General features: G+C 41.8%; 1 protein-coding gene across 1 annotated transcript in view; it reads right to left on the bottom strand.

Moving 5' to 3' along the window:
* Positions 1 to 11,835: 11,835 nt before the first annotated feature.
* LOC127610385 (uncharacterized) overlaps positions 11,836 to 15,054 on the bottom strand; it is a 39,689-nt gene continuing 36,470 nt past the window's right edge. The window contains exon 2 of the mRNA XM_052080522.1: positions 11,836 to 11,884. The gene's annotated coding sequence lies outside the window, so the exon portion shown is untranslated. The remainder of the gene's footprint in view (positions 11,885 to 15,054) is intronic.

Here is a 15,054-nt window from a genome sequence, read left to right as displayed (position 1 = left end):
ATTTATGGTGATGAAATGTGAAATGCTAAATTTATCCTGACTCTGATACAGTTTCCGTCTGAATCCAATGGCTTGTTGTTCATGTTTGATGCATTGACCATGTACAGATGAAAAAAATATAACAATTAAAATAAATCCATGTCTGTTCAGCCCAGTCAAGTGAGTAAATTACCATTCTCCATAAGGATTGCATTTCTTTTGCATCCGAATTGGTGTCTTTGCATGCCAGCAGATATTGAATAACTCGACTTGATTTTCGATCAAACGCGGGGTTTTTTTTATGACTTTGAGTCACTGAATTGCTCTAAAATGGCTCGACAGAACAGAAAGTTGATTGACTGCATGTAAGGATGTGAAATTTCAATGCCTTCAGTCTTGAGGAACAAAGTAGGCGCTGTGAGAAATGGAGCAAATATGAGATTGAGGAAGGCGCTTGAGTGAGTGATACAGCACCGAGAACAGTGAAAGATTGAAGAAAATCACATGCTGACAACTCAAACTTGGGCAGCCTGTGAGCTTCTGGGATTTATCTCTGCCCTTCTTTTCTGCAGCGCCTGTTGATATATTTCAGTTTTACATGTCAATGCATATTCTATTTCTATAACTACGCTCCGCCTCCAAAAATAGTGTAATTCCTTTATTTGCTGCAGACTGAAAACGTTTGTGTTTGACATCAAAAAATGAACATAAAACATCAAGTCCAACTTCAAAGACATCTTTTTTCCCCCCACCCTACTCATTTTTATGTGAGTGAAAGTATTGGAACATGTAACTGATAGTTGTGGTTTGTTGCCCTTTTGTGTCCTGTTGTAATTAATACAACCAGATTGCTACTAGTTGGAGAACGGTCCAAGGGTGAAATATAACCATTTGTGAAGCTGTAAGAACACATTAAAATATCAAATTAAACTATTTGGAATGCCTTGAAGAAGAGATAAACCATTTATGTCCTGAGTAACAGATGTTCAATGGCTATGCAAAAAAGAAGAAAAAAAACGTTTTTAGAACTGTCAATCTAAAGTACACAGAAAAAAATTAATTAATCTTACTTACTCAGTTTTATGAAGTGGTTGCGCACAATAAAATCATCTGGATCCAGATACATTTTTCAAGTAAATTATACATCTATTTAAAAACTGTACCTCGAGCCGGATGATTGTGTGCAACCACTTGACTAAACAAGATTGAGTAGGTTTCAAAACACCACTTTTGTCAGTGTATAAAACCACTATCAGCAAAAACCTCCAGAGGGCCAGCAATGAAGGTCATGAATAGAAGTACAGTTTACAAGTTTACAAAAAACCTGAAATGTTCATCTTTTGGCCTCACATTCATCTTTTCACGTCAGACTGAGATGTTTTCAGTCTAAACTTGGTGAGGGGAGCGCATGCATGCTGCTCTCTTTCAGCCACCTTGAAATAAATTCTTCTCGAATGGACATGTCCCTTTAATTACAATGCCACTTCCGGTCATTTGTTTAATCCAAGAGGTCGCTGCTGTTGTAGTCCGTTGTCTATCCACAGTGATCAACGACAAAGGCAGTCACTGCAGGATTCCTAAAGTGGAGAGATAGCAAACAGTTGGCAGAGGTCCTCCTTGGAATAACGTGGGCGTGTGCAGAAACTCCTGATGACTCTGCAGACAGTAATGTGATTAAACACTAAGTTATTATGGGAATATGTTAAATGTAGAGAGGATGAAGACACACGTTTCAGTCATAATCAAGAAGGACGTGGTGTTAAGAGTTAAGTGAAAGTGAACGATCTTGATATTGATCATTCATTTATCTTCCCAACCGCTTATATCCTCACTAGGGTCGCGGGGCAGGCTGGAGCCTATCCCAGCCGTCTTCAGGCATTAGGCGGGGACACCCTGAACTAGTTGCCAGCCAATTGCAGGGCACACAGAGACGAACAACCATTCGCGCTCACACTCACACCTCGGGACAATTTGGAGTGTTCAATCAGCCTGCCATGCATGTTTTTGGAATGTGGGAGGAAACCGGAATACCCGGAGAAAACCCACGCAGGCCCGGGGAGAACATGTAAACCCCACACAGGGAGCCCGGAGCTGGAATTGAACGCGGTACCTCTGCACTGTGAAGTCTACGTGCTAACCATTGGACTACCGGGCCGCCTTCATATTGATAAATATGGTGGAAAGCACCAAAGCCGAAAATGTCATTGGAGCATAGCATAACAGAAAACACTACAAATTAAACTTCACTGTGATTAACATCTTGAACGGCCAGTTACACTTGAAATACATGTATTGTTTTCTTTGTCACTGACATGAGTTTTCATTGGATAACGCAAACCTGAGCTGAGCGCAAGCAAGCACTGAGGCAAGACAAATTCATTAGGGGGTGAAAATGGAACAATTCAATGTTAATCGACAGTTTGACAAAGTACCTCTCCATCATTTGCCTGTCCACAGGTGAAGCATGCCACGGTTTGTTACTATGGTAACCCACATCGGCTGACAAGCTGTATGTGACACAGAGCTGCATGTTGCACTGTGCGCACACGAGAGACGGTGGCAACGATGTCTTTGTACGGAACCGAGTCGTCAGCTTGTAAGTCATCATCAGGAGGCACAAGTAACATTAGCCTGGGCGTCAACCCGTCAACTGGGTTGAAAAACAATTGCATGAAAAATATTTTATCACACCTCAGACTGGTTGTCAGTCAATCACAGGGCGTGTGGAGACTGAGAACCATCCAAACGAACATTCACACCATCACCGAGTGGGAAGTGAACCCACGCTGCCTGCATTTGAGTCAGGCAAATGAACCACCGCACCGTCAGTGACCCAGCCTGCGGCACATCCTAAAAAATGACTTACACGGCATCAGGTGGTTAGGGCCTCACTAAAGAGGAAAATATACACATATAGGGTGATTGACAAGTCCTTATTTAAAAAATAAATCCTTCTTTTAACTTCTTTTAACGTAATCTTTTTTCCGGATTATTTGATTTGTAAGGATTTATACAAGAAATGGATTTAAGAGGAAAGTTAGTGAGCGCTACAAATAAACCGTTGCAAATTCACATTTTGCAACTCATACAACCAAATCGGCAAAGCAAAACTAAGGTCGTTTATGCGGTGCAACGCACTCGTGGAGCAGGAAGATGGAAAATAGAAAAGGAACATTTTTAAAGAACGGAAAATGGCGAAAGTAGGGGATCAATTTCAAACTTACCTTACCTTACTTACCTCACATCTTCAGCGGCTTTTTTTCAAACCGAGAGCAACTGATTAGGTACTGATGACCAATTTCACACACAGACCTCTGAGATAACAAATTTACTGACATGACATTCAATTAGATGTTTTTGTTCATAAATAATGGTATGCGTCTCTTTGAAGCTCACTGGTCATGTAAATGATTTTGCACAATAATATATATATATATATATATATATATATATATATATATATATATATATATATATATATATATACATATACATATATATATATATATATACATATACATATATATATACATATACATATATATATATATATATATATATATATATATATATATATATATATAATATTTGCAATACTTCATTTTTATACATGGATGTTTTTTCTTCAATTTGTTCCTTGGAATTGGCTGGTGACGTCAGGGTGTATCTGATACTGCCTGATGGCCAATGGCCAGCTGGGACAGGTTACAGCTCACCTGAGACCTGAAGAAGCATAAACGGTAACTGCTGAGCATAACTCCAGGCGCTTTCTGTTTATTAAAGACCAGTGTTGCTCCTCACTTTTATTGCCAGCTTCGGGATCCTTAAGTAAACCACACGCGTGCTCATAGAGGCCATTAAAAGAACCAAAATCGGAGAGAAAGCAAATTACACGGACTTTGACTTAATGATAACTCAACAGATGACATTTCACATCTTCATGCATGATCAAGTATCAAGTATCAAGATGGCGATTTAAATTCGAAAGTTTTGTATTTTATTTCATCAGAAAAGCCCATCAAACTGGGAAAGAGTGCTCTATGCTTGCTCTTGCTTGATGTGGCACATTGGAGTTTAATGGAGCCCCGTCATATTCTTCCTTGTGAAAAAAATTCTGCTAAACATCATCCTCGTTACACATCGAAGCGGGTCGATCACCTGGAGGCGTACCCTTCAGATGCGGTTCTGACATGAAAACAATTACAGGGTATATCATGGAATTGCAAGTAATGGAGCGCAAGGTCAGAAATGGAATAAGTGGCCGAGGCGAGATCTTAATGTCGCAAAAAAAAAAAAAAATGAAGAAAACAATAAGCTGACCTTTTGCCTCCCTAAAAACAAATTGATACACAAGAGCCAGCTGTTATTACAAACTCAGCGTGACAGTATACACTTCAAGCAGTATATTGAAAAACTTCTGCTGACTTATGTGATCCTCTATGCCTCCTGCCCAAAATTTTGTCAGACCGTATCTGACCCAGCCAAATTGTAAATGAGTATCTCTTTGTTTTTGCCATCCTTTGAGCGTGACAGCCACTTGGTGATGGAAAGTTCACATGCAAAGATTAATGGACTTCAAAGGAGTCGAAGAAGACAAGCGCATGATTAGTTGATGTTTTGTGCAGTACGCAGTATGATTACTTGATGAAAGCTTTGTCAACATCAAATTAGATGACAGCCGAATGCTATTGGTTCCACAGAGCAGAGGTGTTTTTTGTAAAATGGACAAATCTGTCTTCCCTCTCCGATTCATTAATCTGAGCGATGACAGCACATGTCAAAATAGGATCGAATACACCCCTGTCACAAATATCCAAATCCAAACGACACATGCAATCTTGTAAACACACAAGGGCACGGCCTGCATCTACGCCATGACTTATAGGTGCTTGATGGATCATCTTTTAAAAATAGGAATTCCAAGCAGACAGGCCGGAGATGTGTGATTGATGACTTGTGTCGTCTTTTATATCAGCCATTTAAAGTGTCACCCCTCCAAAACGGCTTCTTGGGCAGATAAACCTCATGTGAGACCTCCTCTCACTCTGCAATCAAGCAGGCTGGGACACAATACAAAATTTGCACATCTAAAAAAAAAATTGAAAACAATATATAATTAGCCTCTACCGACATCATGTCCGGTCTTTATTTTTGCTACATGATGAGCCATTCTGAAGTCAGAGTGCATTTCTTTCCCCTTGCATCCCTCCCTGCCGCTCTAATGATATTTTCTCATATCTGCCATCTTATCAAATTCAAATTCCTATGATGGATAAGTCTTCTTGTGAGGATGTGCTGGAATGTCCTCTGCCTCAATCAATCTGTGTGTTACCAGGTGATTGTGCCTTGCTGGGATGCGCGCCATTATGAGGTTCTATTGAGAGGCCCAGCTGAGTTGCAATGCCTCCAATTACTCAAAGCCCATTTCTAATTTCTGTAAACAAGGACTGGTGCAAAATGTGCACTTGGTTTCACCTTGTGGTATATTTCACACATTTGACCTCGCACTTCCAATTGCTCCATTTACACTGGGACTGTCCATCTCTCCACAGACACATTTTTTAAAAAGTTATCGAACAGTAGTGGTAGTCTAAATATATACAGCAATTTAGATTCAATACGTGAAAAATTTAAAAGCTGCACAAACAGCAATATTCTCCAACATGACGATTGTCCCCACTTGCTCAGCAGTCGACCAAATGAAGAGGGGGGAAAATGCTCAAAAGTGTATCCATATATCCATTTTCTATTCTGCTTATCCGAGCAGGATTGCAGAGGTGAGCTGGAGCCTATCCGAGCTGGCATCGTTAGTGAGAGGCGGGCTAGGCGTTACTATGACAAAGTAATTCAATATAGGCAAGGAAGACTCACCTACAGTAAAAAATAAAGTTCACTGCTCAAGGAGCTACTCTATATTTTCCTGAACACCACATCAATAAATTACTTGTGTCCCAGCAAAGAAAGATGTAGGGCGGACAGCATACATTTATAAAAAATAATTTAAATCGGTTGAAGTCACTTCTTGAAGCATCATTCAACTTCATTCTTCCATTAGAAACCTATATGTGTGTGTATATAAAAAAAATTTAAAATCCTCTTCTAATCTCCCCTCGGGTGGTGTCCGTCCCTCATTCAGCTCGGGTCCTCTACCAGAGGCCAGGAAGCTTGAGGGTTCTGCGCAGTATCCTTGCTGTTGGACTGAGATGTCCGATGTTGTTCCCGGGATCTGTTGCGACCACTCATCCAGTTTGGGGGTCAATGCCCCGAGTGCTCCGACCACCACAGGCACGGCTGTCACCTTTACCTTTCAGGCTCTCTCCAGCTCCTCTCTGAGCCCTTGGTATTTCTCGAGTTTCTCGTGTTCCTTCTTCCTGATGTTTCCATCACTTGGGACATCTACATCCACTACAACAGCTTTTCTCCACCACCCTTTATCTATGATCACGATATCTGGTTGGTTCGCCATTACCATCTTGTCAGTCTGGATCGTCCCACAGGGTCTTCGCTCTGTCATTCTCCACCACCTTCGGAGGTGTTTCCCATTTTGACCTTGGGGTTTCCAGTCCATACTCCGCACAGATGTTTCGGTAGACTATGCCAGCCACCTGGTTATGGCGTTCCATGTAGGCTTTCCTGCCAGCATCATACACCCTGCAGTTATGTGGTGGATCGTCTCAGGTGCTGTCTTTGCACAACCTACACCTTGGGTCTTGTCTGGTGTGGTATATCTGGGCCTCAATGGCTATGGTGCTCAGGGCCTGCTCCTGAGCAGCCAGGATGAGTGCCTCTGTGCTGTCCTTCAGACTAGCCACTGATAGGACTTCTTGAGATCGGCCTCTTCAGTTATGTTCCAGTGGAACATCCCGTGTAGGGGCTTGTCCTCCCATGATGGCCCCTCTTCCAGCGCCTCATCTTCTGTTCCCCATTGTCTGAGACATTCTCTGAGTACGTCATCCGTTGGAGTCTTCTCCCTGATGGAGCTTGGATATTTCATCCTGGACAGTGGCTCTCACACTCCCGAGTCCCCAGCCTCCGAGTTCGCAACGAAGGCTCTGAGGGTCCTGTTCACCTTATACAACTCCAAGCATTCAGTGATCCATGTGTGTGGCAACGAGTCATAGGTTTTTCTTGTAATCAATCCAGGTTGTGCACAGGTTGGTATGTCGGGACCTGCAGTCTTATGCGTGACCAGCCATTGGTCACTGCTGTTATGTGCAACCTCCTTCTCCCATATGCCTTTCCAGTACATTTCAGTTTCCAGTCTTGGTGGGTCAGCTCTGTTGTTAGGATCCTGCCACTGAGCGTACACTTTCGCAGGTTGTGTTGCGAACAGCCTGTTTATTCGGCTGGCCTCATTCTCTTTCGTGTACCGCTTTAGGCAACTGGACAAGGCTTGGAGCCTGTGTTTGGCAGTTTCGAGTGCTTCAGGTATGGTCATCTGGATGTACCTCTCGGGTATCGGCCTTTTCATCACACCTCTCTGGGCCTCCGTCAATTGACTCACATCTTTCCGAGCCGCCTTGAGCTTAGCCTCCAACCGTCTTTTCCATGGTGGGTAACGTATCTCATGGCTTCCATGGTTGCTCTTATAGCCCAGAGTCTCCAGGATCACTGATGCTGAAGCGTATATCAGCTCATTGGTTTCTGTGATCGTTACGGTAGGGATCGCCCTCAGTGCTGCATTCACACTTTCTATGAGACTTTCAGGTGGTACTTCACATAGCCGTTGTAATCGGTTTCTAGGTTGCCCAGCTTTCATTCTCGCCATGATCTTAGTTTTCAGGTCAGTTGCTGCCTCGCTCAGCATTTCATTCATTGGGGCTGGCCTCCCAATCTCTGGTTTGACCTTCTCTGATCGTTGTACCTCATCAATCTCAAGTTGTGACAGCAGTTGCCATTTGTGGATGTTGGAACACTGAGCTACTAGTTGTTTCTAGTTGTCAACCGTGACTGTGGGTTTCGAAGTAACCGTATAGCATGTAACCCCTCTGACTAGGGTTGCTTAAGAAGTAGCATTCCAACAGAGCCATGTTATCGCATCTCGCCCATCTCCGCTTTGTACCAGTAGCCCATTTTTCATCAAGGTGCTCTGGTTCCCCAGCACCTGACGCAGACCTTGTTTGGCCGGGCGACGTCCGAGCCGGCTTGTCATTCATTTTAATGTCTCTCATCATTGTATGAGGTAGGCATTAGCGTGAATCTTGCCCAAGGACCCACACTGGTTGGTGTTATGTGCTAATTTTTTGCCCCAAGCGGGATTCAAACCACCTCAAACCGATGCCTTACCAACTGAGCTATCCAGTCTCTCTCTCTCTCTCTCTCTCTCTCTCTCTCTCTCAAGAGAGAGAGAATTTGCCGCAAATTTATTTTTTTTGGGGTGAACGCTCATGTGCATTCTTGATTGGCTGTGACGCCATGCACCGATTCCATTTTGAATTGTGCCAATGAAGACGATTGGCAGAACCCCGCAGACTGAGAGGCAGTTCATTCGGCTTCGGTGGCTTCACTCAGTGTGCGGCGGGTTTTAATTTGTAGTTAATTTATTTGATCTAAATCGATCTGACCTTAAAGTCTGATTTGATAGACTGACCCTCATACCGAAGGCAACATCACATTTATAAATCAATGTGAGAATCACTGAACACCAAGTCAGCACATCTTGGGTAGAGCTGGAACATAATGTGACCTTCACGGTGAGCGGATTACAGAATGTGAAAAAGAAAAGTGAGACTTAAAGGTCATTCCTAAAATGGTTGGAGTACCGCCACTAAACTGAAACAATAGAGACAATAGACACAAAAAAGAAAATGGGTTATTTATGAATCATGCTCCCTGCAGGATCAACAACACACACACACAATTTGAGATCATGAATATCTCAAAACAGATAAACTGCAACATTTCCCGCATAACAAAATCACCCTGTCCTTCAGATTAAATTAAGGTCTTTAAATTGTGTGTGTGTGTGTGTGTGTGTGTGTGAACAATCAATTTCGTTTGGTTTTTCTTCATCTGGAAAAGGAAGCCATTGTAGCCAGTGGAGGGAATTATTTCTGGGCTTTCTGGAGGAAGGCAAATAAACAGCCAAAGATGGAGGAAAGATTCCCCAAACATTTGCTGAAATTGGTCAGATAAGACTAAAAAAGGGACTCAGAAATTGTGTCCGGCTACCTTTAGAAAATCACTTTGACGTTCATCAGGTCGCAATTCACCCTCATCTTCAGTGGTTTTGTAAAATGTTCCTTTCATTTTAGATTAAAAAAAAATACATTTTACTTTGCGTTTTGTTCAATCTTGATAAAATGTCCAAGCCACAAAACACAGTTAATAAACTCAACTCAACTCAACTGTATTTATAAAGCACTTTCAAACAGCAATCACTGCTTATGGAGCAATTTAACATATACAAAAAACAGTCAAACAAATCGGTAATAAAGACAGTAGAAAGCACCAAGCAGTAAAACCAAGAACAAATCTAAGTCATGCTGAGTCGAATGCCAAGGAATACCAGTGAATAAAACTCAAAAACAAATCATTACTGTATTTGAAAAAAATCACATTATTACTTTTCTACATGATTTTTTGGGGGGCTGATTCCAAATCTACTCTCGTTTTTCTTTTTTCTCCAGCACATCAGGTATTCATAATTATAATAACAATAATACAGCATTTAAGCAGCTGGGGTGTTCAAGTGTTCAATCAACCTGCCAGGCATTTGTTTGGAATGTGAGAGGAAACCGGAGAACCTGAAGAAAACCCACGCAGGCCTGGGGAGAACATGCAAACTCCACACAGGGAGGCCGGAGCCGGGATCGAACCCACGACCTCTGCACTGTGAAGTTGATGCACTAATTATTGGATTACTGGGCCGCCTGCAAGAAAAACTTGCCCGGACCGATGTTTGTGCAAAGTTTCATGAGGATTTGCCCACGCGTTCAGTAACTTTTTGTTTGTTTGCTGGTCCCTCTATCTGGAATGACCTCCCACTGAACATTCGGCAAGCCTCCTCGCTGCCCATCTTCAAAACCCTCCTCAAAACTCACTTGTATTCTTTGGCATTCGACTCAGCATGACTTAGATTTGTTCTTGGTTTTACTGTTTAGTGCTTTCTACCATCTATATTACCGATTTGTTTTACTGTTTATTGTGCATGTTAAATTGCTCCTTGTACAGCACTTTGTATGCAGCGATGGCTGTTTGAAAGTGCTCTATAAATCTTGACTTGACTTGTTTGATGGAAATTTTGGTGACAAGGCATGAACGACAAGATAAAAAGACACAGCATTACATATAACGAAACTAAAAGTAATCCAAACAACTGAAATACAGATCATGACAGAGAAGGTGGAACCATCGTCAGTCTGTCAGTGAGCTGCCATCAGTATTTGGCGATGGATTTACTGGTGAAATGTCACACGCAGGGTCCACACATCTGACACAACACCTAATAAAGAACAAATAAAACAGTGTTGACTCCCTTTTTGCTCCACCAAGTCTCAATCATTTTGGCTTTGGCCTCCATTTCAACAAATGGAATAAAATTCAAAAACCTTAAGCATCAGAGATTACCAACAGATCAATATCCAAATATTTAACACTAAACAGAAGAACCAGTCTAGGTTGGTCATCATCACTTTTTCTATCGACACTTTTTAATGACGCATTAGACAAAATTGCAACAGAATGTTTTTTTTCTTTATTCAACTAGACCAGGGGTGGCCATTAGGTAGATCTGATCTACCGGTAGATCTAAGACAGGTCCCAAGTAGATCCGAGGAGTGTCGAGGAGAAAAAAAAGCAAACAACCATTTGTGTGTCTTTGTACATGTTAATAATATATTTTTTGTGTTAATGTACACTGCACCCTACTCATCTTATCAGTCTAATTTTCACCCAAAAAATATTTAAAAATAAAATAAAGCAGGTAAATCTTGAATTTATGGTGGCGGGTGATTACGTCACCGGAAGTTGTTAGCTATCAGCAGTTTACAATTGCAGCTTGTGATCAGAACTGTTGCACTCTATCTTTTATCATCATTATACTCATTCAGAGTTTGCTTTGTGTGCAATTCACAGAGGGCACGAGCAAAGAATAGGAATCTAGGAGGGCCCAGCACTTTAAAACGGTACGTGTGAGCTACGCTAGTTAACAGGCTGCAAAAGTGCGTCGCATGCCTCAGTTTCAGGCTGTTTCTCATCAGAGCGTGCGTGTGCGTGTGCGTGTGCGTGTGCGCGTGCATGTGTGTGCGTGTGCGCGCGTGTGTGTGTGTGTGTGTGTGTGTGTGTGTGCGCGTGTGCGTGTGCGCGCCGGTAAGGGTAGATCCCGGGATGTTAGTTGATCGAAAAGTAGATCTTCGATCCAAAAGGTTTGAGCACCCCTAAACTAGACCATTTAGTTCCTTTCCATCAGTCCATAAATTCATCAATAACTTTGGGAACGTTTCTTGCTTCTCCGTGAACCGGACTAAATGCGAGATCCTGCCTCTCATGTCCATTGACAGGGATGCTGAAGTTGGGGGGACTTACCCAATAAACTTGCCACCCAATCCATCAAATACCTCCCAATCCATATCTCAATAAACCCAAAGGACATATTCAAATTGAACTTCATACTGCCGCTATGGAAAATCAAATAAGACCTCAGTCAATGGAATAAACTGTTACTCTACCTCATTGCTGATTTGTTTATTTGCTTTGGAATTGCTCCTTGTTCCATACTCTTCCGTGCTTGTCCTGTAAAGTGTGCATACATGTTCTACATTTGAAGTACCTTGTTCTTGTTAAGGGTGAATATATCATATATCAACATGCTGTATATCATTTAACTCATTCACTCCCAAATACATTTTTAAAAGTCTTTTCAGACTTGGTCCAGAATTGGCTGGTACTGAATGAGTTAAATGTCCTGAAGATCAGGCTGGAAAACTGTTCTTTCATCATTAAATGCCCCGTGAATGAGCAGCCTATGCCCTTGTCACAAAATTGGAAAATGCTACACTATATCAGAAATTCTTGCTTTAGGTTAAAAAGAAAAAGAAAACTCTTCCGAGAATGTAACATTGTAACTCACCTCCAGAAAATATGATTAAAATTGACATCTTCGCTTCATGCCCTGATCCTTTAAAAACATTTAATTGTATTTGTAATTATTCCACAAAAAAAATCTATTTTCCCTCATATGCGCCCTTAGCGGTCGCATTTTAATAACACCACATCATCGCCCATGGGATTCATTCAACATTTCGGCTTTTTCTCATCACCATTAAAATGTACGATGAGTTGCTTACAGGTGGAGTTTCACCTTATAGACACCATTCCTGAGCAAACTCATCTTGTGTTTGCTTTTGGCTTTCCTCATCGGCCGATTGTAAGGCCAGTCAGAAGCTGACGGCAGGTTTAATCCAATCAAACTTTCAAACACGTCAAGTAATCTTCTTCCTCTAATATTGTATCAGTAAGTGAGGAGACAGAGAGCATGAGGGAAGATAATGTCTGTTGTGGTGAGCAGAAGAATTTGGCTAAAACGCAATTGTAGAGATGCGGATTGTGATGTAGATAGATGTGAGGTGAAAAAAGCTAGCAGGCTATTCTTGTGTCATGCTTGGGATCCGATTCATGGTCAATGATGTCCGAATCAACGGTGTAACATTTAATGATACGCCTTCTTCGACTGCGTCCAGCCATTACTTCACCTCTCGTCGGCATGTTATGCAGTAAGTCACGAAAGCATAACTGCATCCTTCTGAGGTCACCGGAGCAAAGCTTTGCTGAAAAGGAATATACTGTACGACTTCTGATATGCTCTGCCATGAAAAGACACAAAACGGTGATATTTCTTTTGTGAGCACAAAGAGGCAATACTTATATACTCAGATATAAATGTGTCTTTGTACAATGTAAATTCTTAAATTTCTCATGGGCACTCAAGCTGTTATTATTTTCCCAAGAGCACATTGTTTGCCAGAAGGCTTTCAGTTTCCTAAACCCAGTTTGATGGTATATTTTATGGATATATGATCCATCCATCCATCCATCCATCCATTTTCCGAACCGCTTGATCCTCACTAGGGTCGTGGGGGGTGCTGGAGCCTATCCCAGCTGTCTTCGGGCAGTAGGTGGGGAACACCCTGAATCGGTTGCCAGCCAATTGCAGGGCACACAGAGACAAACAACCATCCACGCCCACATTCACACCTAGGGACAATTTAGAGTGTTCAATCAGCCTGCCATGCATGTTTTTGGAATGTGGGAGGAAACCGGAGTACCCGGAGAAAACCCACGCAGGCCCGGGGGGAACATGCAAACTCCACACAGGGAGGCCAGAGCTGGAATTGAACTGCACTGTGAGCACTGCACTCGGGCCGCCATTGGATATATGATGCAGTCTGAATTCAATAAAATGCTGCAATACTTTCATTTTGTACAGCTGACCTGCACAATCCACTGTCATCCAATACAAGATCTTTCCACAGTAGTTTTGTTTCTTATGTCACATTCCTCTCAGTTCCCATGTAGACTGAGAATAATGTTCACCTCATAAAACTGAATTGTATACTGTGTGTGCGTGTGTGTGCGTGTGTGTGCGCGTGTGTGCGTGTGCTTAAAGAAATTTAGTTATTAACCTTTAAGCTTCAAAAGCAGACTCAAAATTCTCTAAATGTGACAACCTTCTCACTAATGACTAATTTTCAGAGTTTTTTTTCTTCTGTATACTATAAGCCTTTTAAATTTAATAAAGAAAAAAATAATAATGTGGTGCCCCTATTGGCGGTTGCAAGTACTGCAGGCAAAATCACTCGACCACCTCCAATTCATCAAATAATTAGAACCTATTATCGCGACACTTGCATGGAGCATGAAGTTCACAATAACACAGAACAAACAGCTTGAAAGCAGCTCTTGACGTTCCTCACTGGGCCACGTTTCATGAAAAGGCACTGGCTCAGCACCCCCAACTACCATAAATGTGTGTGAATGCATGCCTGCGTGACTTTTGACTTCCTGTGCAAATGACACTTTTTAGGACCAGTTTAGGTCTTTACATTCTCGGACAGAAACAATTTATTTGGCCTGGAAATTATGCTTCCCTCATGAGCAATTTGTGAACAAGGCAACTGTTCTTGCTTTTACGGCTATTTTAAACACATTGTTGCTTATTGGTGAAAAGTGGACTGAAAGTTGCTGTGTGAGGGCTTTCGGCGGCAACAAGTAATGGTTCCATTAATCCATTCATTTTCTGTACCACTTGTCTTCATTAGGTTCATGAGTAAACTGGCCTCATTCTCAATACACTTTGGACTGGTAGTCAATCGATCCCAGGGCACATACAGACAAGCACCTATTCACCTAAGCATATAAACACGCGCATATAAAAGATTTAGAGTCTTCAATTCATCCAAGAACCATGTTTTTGGGATGGCAAAGCAAGCCAGAGTACCCGCATTAAACACACACAAGCACAGGGAAAACACACAAACTCCACACTTGGGCAGCTTGAGTCAAGATTCGAAGTCAGGACATCATGACTGTGAGGCGGCGGATGTGCAGAGCACTGCCCAACTTGTTGCTCCATGTATTATTTTGCATGTAAATTTACTCAAACCCACTCAAAATTCAGAGTAATGTGCGAACACAGTGCCTCAGTATTGTTATGCAGCAATTTCAAGCACATTGTTCCTGATCGGTGAAAAGTGGTCAGGTAGGTGATGTGTGATGACTTTAAACAAGTTACGTTTTCTTATCAGGATCGTGAACTACTCCAAGTGGTATAGATGAATACTCCTAAAATGATGACCTCAAATGCAATGACAGATGAATGCCATGTAAGGTAATATTCTGGTAAAGTGCAACATTAATGTAGCACATAAACTATATAACATTAATGGGAAAAAGTTACTGCAGATAAACTTCTGAATGTAAAAAAAAAAAAAAATACGGTCAATATTAAAGTTTGGAGACAGGAAGCAAATAAATTCTTGCCGAAGATATTACCGGTACTTGCTGGGCGGAAGCAACTATGTAGTTGTTTAGATGTCATTTAAGTCTTATCAAATGTCTGTTAAGCAAATAAAAGTA

This window comes from Hippocampus zosterae, chromosome 11, assembly GCF_025434085.1.
Source record: "Hippocampus zosterae strain Florida chromosome 11, ASM2543408v3, whole genome shotgun sequence".
Taxonomy (NCBI): domain Eukaryota; kingdom Metazoa; phylum Chordata; class Actinopteri; order Syngnathiformes; family Syngnathidae; genus Hippocampus; species Hippocampus zosterae.
Note: the sequence above shows the minus strand (reverse complement) of the source record. Positions and strands in the feature narration are given on the sequence as shown.